This window comes from Etheostoma spectabile, unplaced genomic scaffold, assembly GCF_008692095.1.
Source record: "Etheostoma spectabile isolate EspeVRDwgs_2016 unplaced genomic scaffold, UIUC_Espe_1.0 scaffold314, whole genome shotgun sequence".
In the NCBI taxonomy this organism is placed as follows: domain Eukaryota; kingdom Metazoa; phylum Chordata; class Actinopteri; order Perciformes; family Percidae; genus Etheostoma; species Etheostoma spectabile.
In genome coordinates, this window is record NW_022605583.1 from 1456370 (window position 1) to 1465870 (window position 9501).

Genomic DNA, 9501 nt, shown 5'->3' on the forward strand with positions numbered 1-9501 from the left:
CCGGTTGTCAGACTCCGCCTACCAAGAGCCTGGGTCTGGGTCTGTCCCAGGTTTCTTCCTAAAGGGATGTTTTTCCTCGCCACTGTTGCTTGCTCTGGAGGAAACTACTAGAACTGTTGGGTCCTTGTAAATTCTGGAGTGTGGTCTGGACCTACTCTATCTGTAAAGTATCACGCGATAACTTGTTATGAATTTCTACTGTAAATAAAATTGAATTGAATTAGATCTGGCTATTGTATTGTTCTTAATGTTAAAAAAAAAAAAAAAAGTCAGCTTTGTAATATATTTATAAGGAGTGAGTGGCAACCATGAGCCTGTTCAGGACAACATGTGGTTTACATATTTTCTGCCTAAATGCTTTTAGATTACAATTTCAGATATTGTGGGCGTGTGGATTGGAGTGTAGCCAAATTCTAGCGACCCAGCTGATCCCCTTACTTGCTACCCACCAATGCTGAAAATGCTGTTATTCTGAATGCAGCCACATCCCATAGACATGCACTTATTATTTTTGTGTTGTTTGAACCATTAGTTATTTTTTAACCCCACGTGAAGTCAGATGAGATCCCTGTAGACCCAACCAGCCCATGTTAGGCTCATTAGATTTCTGAGTGACAATGAAAAGCCTCACTCAGAGGTTTTTCTTATAATGGTTCCAACAATTACTTGGAAATCTTTTTTTAAATGATTCATTAAAATGGAAAAAGAAGAAATGGATCAGAAAATCCCACTAGCATTAGAAGTTATCATGTAGGTAAAAAAGCACCACATGACAATAATTTAGCAGCCCTTTGTGCACTTTCTGCCCAATTAAAGCACAAGGGACATATCTTCACATGTTCTCTCCCGTTGGTCAGTTGTGACCTGTCAGCCTTTCAGCTCTCTGGAACTCAGAAACGTGTTGTGTTTTCTGGACATGCAGCTGTGAAGAAAATGATTGCAACCCATTGGAAACTGCCTCTATGTACGTGGACCTTTTCCTATTTGGATGTGGTATATATGGAGCTCTCTATGGCCCACGTACATGGAATACCGGGAAAGATTCTGGACACTTGGCTGGACATCGACGACTCTGTGACTTACTTACGCAAGTGTTTGGTCCATATACAAAAATAAAAAAATGTGATCACAATAAAAAAAAAAGAATGTGATGTTAGTGTTGATGCATTTTGATTTTTGAGATTTTATCAGACAAAAAAACAAACAAAACCGTTCCCTGTCTTAATCTTGACACCAGTGACCCAGCTTTTATTTTGAAAGTAGAAGGAAATTGAACAGGTGACCCTCTGCTCATGGTATTCAGACTGCCATAAGATGAGCACGAGCAGCTTCGATCATTACTAGCTGCAGAATCCCTGTCCCTGGCTCAAACGCAGTTACACATTTCCTCTTGTACACTCAAATCATCGTTCGGCTCAAGAGTCTGTCCTCCCTCACGCACAAATCCAATTCGGCGATACAAATCCCTGCCTGCGCGCTGACTAAGATGCACTCAAATGCATTCTGAGCTCTCTCAAATCCTTTGTCTTCAATATACTTCCATAGCGGGAGGCCAAAACACTGAAAGAGAAACACAGAAAGCAACAACGGAGGACGGACACAAACACACCTGACAGATGGAAGCACACTGAACAGTGTGCTCCATTTGAGCTCAACCTCCACAAGGGAAGCTGGCCAAGTTATTCAGGCTGCAGCTCTCACCTCCTCCCCAACTGCTCCATCACACCTAGAGCCCACAGGGAATAGAAACCTGCATCCACCAGCAGATGCTGCCTCCCCACAACCACCCGCACCAATCACCCTTTTTTGTGTGAAAACTGCAATGGTTAAAAGAAGAATGATTTAAACAGAGTGATGGCTTGAGATTTTGACAGTGCACTCCCCGAGACTGACGACAGAATTCAAATGAGTCAAAGCGCTGAACACAAAAGAGAAAAAAAAAGCCCCCAACAGTCCGCGGTGTTATGAACTGAATCCCTCCAACCTGGTTAAGAAACTGCAGTTCGAAGATAAATATGGAACTATTTACTTTAGCTTAATGTAGCTTACTCGCTCCAACAAAGAAACAGAGGCTGCTTCACAACTATTCTTTAAATGTGCTAACTCAGGTGACTTTAAAGGGGCGCTACGCAGCTTTGGCCATTTCTTTGCTTTTTGCTGGCAGGTTTCTCTATAGAGCCCCCCCTACAGGTTTCTCTACAGAGCTCCTCCTACAGGTTTCTCCATAGAGCTCCCCCTACAGGTTTCTCTACAGAGCTCCCCCTACAGGTTTCTCTACGGAGCTCCCCCTACAGGTTTCTCTACAGAGCCCCCCCTACAGGTTTCTCCATAGAGCTCCCCCTACAGCTTCAGAATATATATTTGGCAGCTCTTATGTTTACTTGTGTCTGAGCCCTCCCTTGGTCAATCTGCTGTTTCCTCTTTCTCTGTTCCACTGACAATGCTTTCCTAGCTTTCTGCTTCTTTTTTTGCTGGCTCAGCCATGATGATAATGTCAATAACTCCATTGCTACCTTGTTAGCCGGTTCCTGAATGAACGTACTATGTGTGCCGTGAAGTAATTTGTTACATTGCGAGAACTCCTATCACACAATACTTCCGGTCGCTGAATTTATAATGCATGTATTCTATTAGTTTGTAAAGTCAACATATATTAATTTTACTCGTTTTCTCCTAGTTTGAGACTGCTTTTATTGTTCTTAACAGCATCCAATCTATTATTTTTCACCTTATGCTCTGTTGCTTTGGTGTATATCTTATGCTTCTGTGTTGCGTCTGGTCTTGTGCTAAGTTCTGATTTGCTTGTGTTGTCTTCCTTTGTATTTTAAAAAGCCTTTTATAACATTGAGGGCAGAGGACTACAGATGAAATGATGCTTTTTTGAACCCATGGGAAATCATGTGTTTTATTCTATTTATTTGCAATGTCCCCTTTCATAAATAGACTGAATTGAACTGTTTAATTAGCACTAGGCTAATAATACGCAACAACACAACTCATATTAAGTCAAGAGCTAAGTTAAAGTGCCCATTTTTTTTTATTATTTTGTGTCTCTGGTGATTCCACACATATCCAATCTTGGGGAAAAAACTATCCATGCCGTTTTGAGTGAGATCTAGTTTCTGAATGTCCTCTGCCTTCAGTCTCCGGGGGAGCTGTTCAACATCCGCTCAGCTTTCTACGTCACTAGTTCACTAGCATGCTAGCTCGTTCTCAATGGCAACACGGCTCCAACACCCACTAGTTGACCATAATCTCCAAAAGAAGTACTTCATGTCCCTGTTCTGCAGGTTTTCCACAAATGCCCCTCGTTTAGAAGAAGTTTCCCGGCTAGTCCTGCCTTGGACTACCAAATTTGTAGAAACTAAACCTGTTTCTGAAGACGAGCTCGCCGCATTGAAGAGTAAACCCCCGTTTGGCCAACTGCGCTATCGAGGCGCCCAGTGCCGACTAATTCTGAACAAATTTTGAGCCCTGCTTGCACGGAGAAAGACGGAATTTGTGGCTGAGGTGACAAGGAGTCGCAAAAGGTACCGACGGATGTGTCATACGTCATAGCATCGCACAAGTAAAAAAAAAAAAAGGAACAAATATCAGCGTGTCAGGTCAGGTGGGCTGTTGCCTGCCGATGGGAGCTGGAGCTGATAAATAACCGGTGACCATTGCAGAGTCTTTTGTCCTGGGAATGAAGGCTGATTGTAACCTTTTCCCACTATAGACAAAAGCCAGATGTTAGTGGGGTTTTTGTCCAATGGGAAAAGAAGCTTTATGTAGCTCACTGTAGGGATTAATTGCTTCATGAAGCCTGGAGGTCAACAATCCGTCTCCATTAAAACCTACCTTGGAACTGAGCACATTGTGGTATGTGATGCTACTTTAATCAGTACTGCATGTGACTGAATCAAAGTCCACAAAAACGGGCAGTACAAATGTAGTACAGATCTAAACTGTCAGTTTTACATCTAATTAAAACAACCGACAGTACTCGCAAAGAGAGCAACATTTACTGCAGCTGCTTTAAGGATGTTTTTATATTCCTGAACGTATAAACAAGCGTCTTGAATGTCTTTACCACAATGAGTAAAACGGGGACATTTCTAAACTGCAACATTGTTTATTTTAATTTGAATCAAATTTAATTGGTTAATTTTACGCGTTAAGGATCTAAGGACTGAAATGTCAGAAAGACACTTGAGGCTTTAGTATCTGTCTTTAAGACTTTGTGGTGTGTAATATCTTTATAAAGTAGTAATGGACCTTTTTCACAGCCGACATTTTGACTTATAGCAGTAGGAAATGGACAGCTGAAATTAATAACCTTAATGATGGCTCAAATCCATCAAGTGTCCCAGTGAGCTTTTTCAGTGAGTCAGCATGCACAACAGCAGGGCCTCTCCTAAGTGGAAGGCAGCCATCATTAATGGTTTTGAATACACCTGCACTTTTCCTACTATGACAGGTCAACATGTCTGCCGTGGAAAAGGTCTATAGTAAACTGCTAAAATTGAGTTATTGTATGACACAAGTACAACAGTGGGTACGCTGTAACTTCAGCTGGTGTGATTTGTTTTTCAGTAACAACTATTTCTGCAGTGGCTGAGGCCAAGAGACAAAGAGCTTGTTTATGATGCAGCCATTTATGAGTTATGGCCCCGCTCATTACAGAGCACCACATCTTCTCCGCACTGCCACTGAAAACAGAGGGTAATGCAGTGGAGTCGTGGAGGTTGTAACAATGTAACAAGTCCACATGTTGCTGTACAATTAATAAAAGAATTGCAAATCACAATACATTTCAGTCAAATTAAAATAATGTTTATTTATTACTTTCCTGAACAAAATAAGTTTTTGAATGAATTCCAGGATACATCTTTTGGTTATATCATTGTTATGTGCCCAGATGCTCCAACCTAACGCCATTTCCCCTGTCTCCCCCCTTTTATATCTTCATCTGTCCCATAAATAAAGGCCTTCCTACTATGGACAAAATGTTGAGTTTGTATAGTTTGGTGTTACAGTGATTCCTAGCTTGGATTTCTTTAGCTGTTCAATTCTGAAACTGGAGGCATAAAAAATTGGCAAAAGCTTCATGTGTGTCAAGCAAATCTCTCTCGACTAGATCAGATTTAAAGAAATGATGAAAGCTGTCGGTTTCAGTGGCAGCCTGGTATGTGGAAGGAGAGAGAGAGAGAGAGAGAGAGAGAGAGAGAGAGAGAGAGAGAGAGAGAGAGAGAGGCCAGCCCAGGATATCAAAACAGAATTACATTTGCTATGTACATGTCCCAAATATAAGACTTTATATTTAATATTTCCAAAAATTTGAAAAACACATCAGGCTTCACTACCTACACGAGGACAAAGGGGCTTCCTTTTTTATTAGGGAAGATAAAAGCGCGGCATGGCTAGCAGCTAAATGTCTTCTCCTGCCACAGTACAAGGCAAAATAGAATTCTATACAGTATCATTTTTTATTTTCTACTTTTTTTTTTTAAATTATTGTTTCAACATACCCTTTGAGGGAAATGCACATAATTTGTTTAGCATCTACAATTATATCAAAATATCCCCAGTATTTTTTGTCACCTGGCCATTAAACGTCCAAGAGGAGTGAGAGAGAGAGAGAGAGAGAGAGCGAAGTAGAGAGAGTAGAGAGAGACGAGATAGAGAGAGAGAAGAGAGAGAGAGAGAGAGAGAGAGACAGACGACGAGACAGAGAGAGAGAGAGAGAGAGAGAGAGAGAGAGAGAGAGAGAGAGAGAGAGAGAGAGTATTACAGTCAGGACGAGCTGCTGAGGCCAGAGAGGTGAGCTCCGCCGTGTCATTGGCCAACCTGACAGTGAGACAACAGCCACGGGGCAAACACCAACAGATCGGCTCTGCTGTCTGCAGCCAGCTGAATACTAATCCAGCAGCCTGCCCGCCTGCTTGCCGCTGGCTTCTACCATTTTGGTTTTTTTCCCCTACAGCCGATACGTTTGTTGACGGAACGGCACACTAACCAGCAGTTGCACAGAGGTCCTATTCTGCCCTGCACTTGTCACCACTAAACCAGCAGCTCTATGGGTGGTGGGACACTTCCAGGCAGTCTGACCCACCGGAAACAGAAGCAGGGCTCAGCGTGCCGCAGAATACAAATTTCTGCATAATCTCTTTAGCTTTGTTTACTCCTTCGTAGCGCAATGGGAGCTGGGAAAAGTGACAGGATTCTCTTTTCGGTATGGGAGACAAAAAGCTAAATCAAATATGGCATGTTCCTACAGGTAATGGAGCAGACCAACTGCAGTGTGGTATGCACAGGTTGCCGAGCTGAACTTGTAAAAAAAATAAAAATAAAAAGAAGATAGATAGATAGATAGATAGATAGATAGATAGATAGATAGATAGATATCTTATCTCACTGCCCCCAATTAAATTAGGGTTTCAGCTTTTAAAACTTCAGCTTCAGTTAAAGCTACAAGTCTGAAAAATACATTTTGAAGTTAAATACAAGAATACAAGAACACTATCAATGCGCTAATAAAAGTCATAAATATTGTCCATCTGGAGCCTTAGTTTACTGCTGATATATATCTGTATATTGGACTGACAATGTGCTAAATGTGAGTGTGTTTGCAGTGCTCTGCCTGTCTGAGTTGAATCTAGGGAACGAAGAAGCAGAGGTGACCAAACCTCAGGGATAACAACACAAGCTGCGGTAATAGAAGCACTAAAGCAGCTGATGGAATATATGGATTTAGAAATTGATTTGTGAATAAAGGAAAGGATTCCTTCTACAAACGGAAGAAAGCCGAGCCTCTGCGCCTTTCATTCTAAACAGGTAAAACGATTAGACCAAAAACACTGAAGGGCTTTTCCACAATTCATATTATGTTTCCCACAATCCTGCAATGGGGCCTGGAAGCATGAGGAGTCCAAAGACGATGCTTCCCTGCCAGAACTCATTTCTACAGCGAGGGCTCCGCAGCCCCGGGAGTGGACACGAGGCTGATGGAAAGAAAAGACTTTGCCTCCCTCTTGGGACTCCCCAGGAGGGCGTTACGTTCCAGTTCACGTTCCTTTTGCTCTCGGCTTATTACAGGTGAGGAAGACGGGGGAGGAGAAGCAGAGAGGGGAGTCAAACCGACTGATCTGACTCATTCATTATTAAATCGGAAGCAGTCCCTTTCAACTCCTCGCGGACCTATCAAGGGGAAGGCTTTAGCCACGAGGCACTCTCTCTATCTGCTTCATCTACCTCTTGTTTCTCTCTCTGACTCGTCACTAATGACCTAGCAATGAGGTCAGATACAAGGAGAAGAGTGTTAAAGAATTCAAGATGGGGGGGGGGGGAGAAAAAGAGGCAGTGCGAAAGAAGGCAGGCGGGGAAAAAGATGAAATGTGGAAGCAATAGGAAAGAGAGAAATAAGACATTGGGTCTTTAATGTTTTAAAGCCAAGGACCCCTTAACTGAAAGAGAGAGACGGAGCAGGGACCCCCCCCTTCTACTTGTATTGAGTTGCATATTAAACTGGGCCTACCACAACATGCAGGGCGGCCTATGTTTACACGCCGATAAATGTGGCTCAGTGAATCCTTAGGATCCACTGTATCTATGGATGGTTACCTTACTACTACCTTACCTATAGCACAATAGGATAGTGAGTCATTAATGTTTTTTTTTTTTTTACAAATAGGTGGATTTATATTTGGTAATAATATGTTGGAGTCATTTTTTTATTTTATTTTTTTACTTTCAATAAATAAATAGTTTGGTGTGTGATGAAGATGGAGAAAGTAAAGAGGAGGCAGGGATTCACAGGGAGAAGAGGCAGAGCGCTAGAAAGCTTGAGAGAAGAGAGACCTATATGTGGCACACCCCTGCAGCCGCGCTTTGATTGCCCGGGGGGGGGGGAGGCCTTCAGGACAGGCAGACAGGGTTTGGATGAGGTCAAGGTTTCTCCTCTATCTCTCTCTCAGGTGTCACATATAGGGGTAGAAGAGAGAGAGAGGAGAGAGAGAGGAGAGAGAGAGAGAGAGAGAGGAGAGAGAGAGAGAGAGAGAGAGAGAGAGAGAGAGAGAGCGAGAGGAGAGAGAGAGAGCGAGAGAGAGAAGAGACAGAGGGAGAAGAGAAAGAGAGAGAGAGAAAGAGAGGAAGGATAGAGAGAGATGTCAGTCAACACAACAGGGAGCAAACCTGGGGCAAACACTACGCCGTGTGCAGGTGTTAGCGTTTGAATGATATTATGTGCCAATGTGTGTATGTCATGTGAGAAAGCAGCAGTGTTTATGTACATATTATTTTAAGTATTATTTCAGTAGGATGAGGGGGAGAGGGGGGGGGGGGGGGAGGGGAGAGAGGGAAGAGAGAGAGAGAGAGAGAGAGTGAAGAGGAGAGAGAGAGAGAGAGAGGAGAGATAGAAGAGAGAGAGAGCGAGGAGGAGGAGAGAGAGAGAGCGAAGAGTAGGTGCAGGTAGTAAGAACGAGCTGAATAACAGCTGCGACTTGCAACCTCCATGCTGGGTTTACTCCATGAACTGTCAAAGTATATAAGGTGAAAGTTCCTGAAACTATTTCCTAGAGCCTGAGGTGTCGGGTTTTGCCAAAGCAAAAGTCCAAAATCTCAGAAAGAGATAAGTTACAAAATATCACACTGGAGATGCAGAAACCCCCTCCCAAATTAACTCTTTTTTTTTTTTCTTCTTCTTTGAAATATAATTTTAGAAGTCGGTTTGAAAGTTTGAAAAACATTGACTTGACATTTGGATAAATATACAGCTGGGGTTTATGTTTTGGTCCTCCACACTCTGCCCGGTGTCCTGCTGTCAGTCAGCCATCAGCGCCATCGGTGACGCTGATGCAGGACGACGTTTGTGTCCAAACACAAAGCACGCTCTTTAGGGCGAATGGAGCGGTAGGGGTCAGTGTCACTCTCTTTTTAGCAAATCACAGTGATGGATCTCTTTCTGATTTTGAAGACTTACTCCACTCGATAATGAAGCCGGTGAGAACAAATGCCACGGGGGAAATGATCGGGAATGATCGGTCGTTAGTAAACTGTTTGCAATTCAAACGGACATTTGGAATTGGCTGTTTTGAGCCGACCAACACGTGCAGCCACGCAGACGGCAGTCCAAAGCTTTAGAGATGGACAGTAGAGACAAAGACCCAGTCGGGGAGTGTGTGAATGAAAGGTAATCATACAGCTCGGGGGGCACACAGCACCACTGAGTGGCCAGCTGCCTCCTCTGTTTGAATAAAGAGTCTAAACCTGCAGATGTGTTTGAGAGGCTGAATAGTAAGATGATGAGCACAACAGAATTATTTATGTTGTGTTGCAGGCCACTTGAAGCTGCCTAAATATGCATGAGTGGCTACTCCGTGGCCCTCAGAGACTGGACCAACTCAGAGTGTGCGTGTCTGTTGCCCCATATTGGAGAGTGGATGGTCAAGCTTTTATTTCTTTCCAAATGATAATAAATCCACATGCGTAACACTGTGTAAATGGGTGCAGAAGAATAATAAA

At 43.0% G+C, this 9501-nt stretch overlaps 1 protein-coding gene and 1 long non-coding RNA gene across 2 annotated transcripts in view; one reads left to right on the forward strand and one right to left on the reverse strand.

Moving 5' to 3' along the window:
- The window catches only part of LOC116686089 (attractin-like), a 124644-nt gene that overhangs the window by 71833 nt on the left and 43310 nt on the right, over positions 1–9501 (reverse strand). The window lies entirely within an intron of this gene.
- LOC116686139 (uncharacterized) lies at positions 2111–2495 on the forward strand. The gene is made up of 2 exons (XR_004331161.1): positions 2111–2164; positions 2321–2495. It is a non-coding gene; the product is annotated as an uncharacterized LOC116686139 (long non-coding RNA).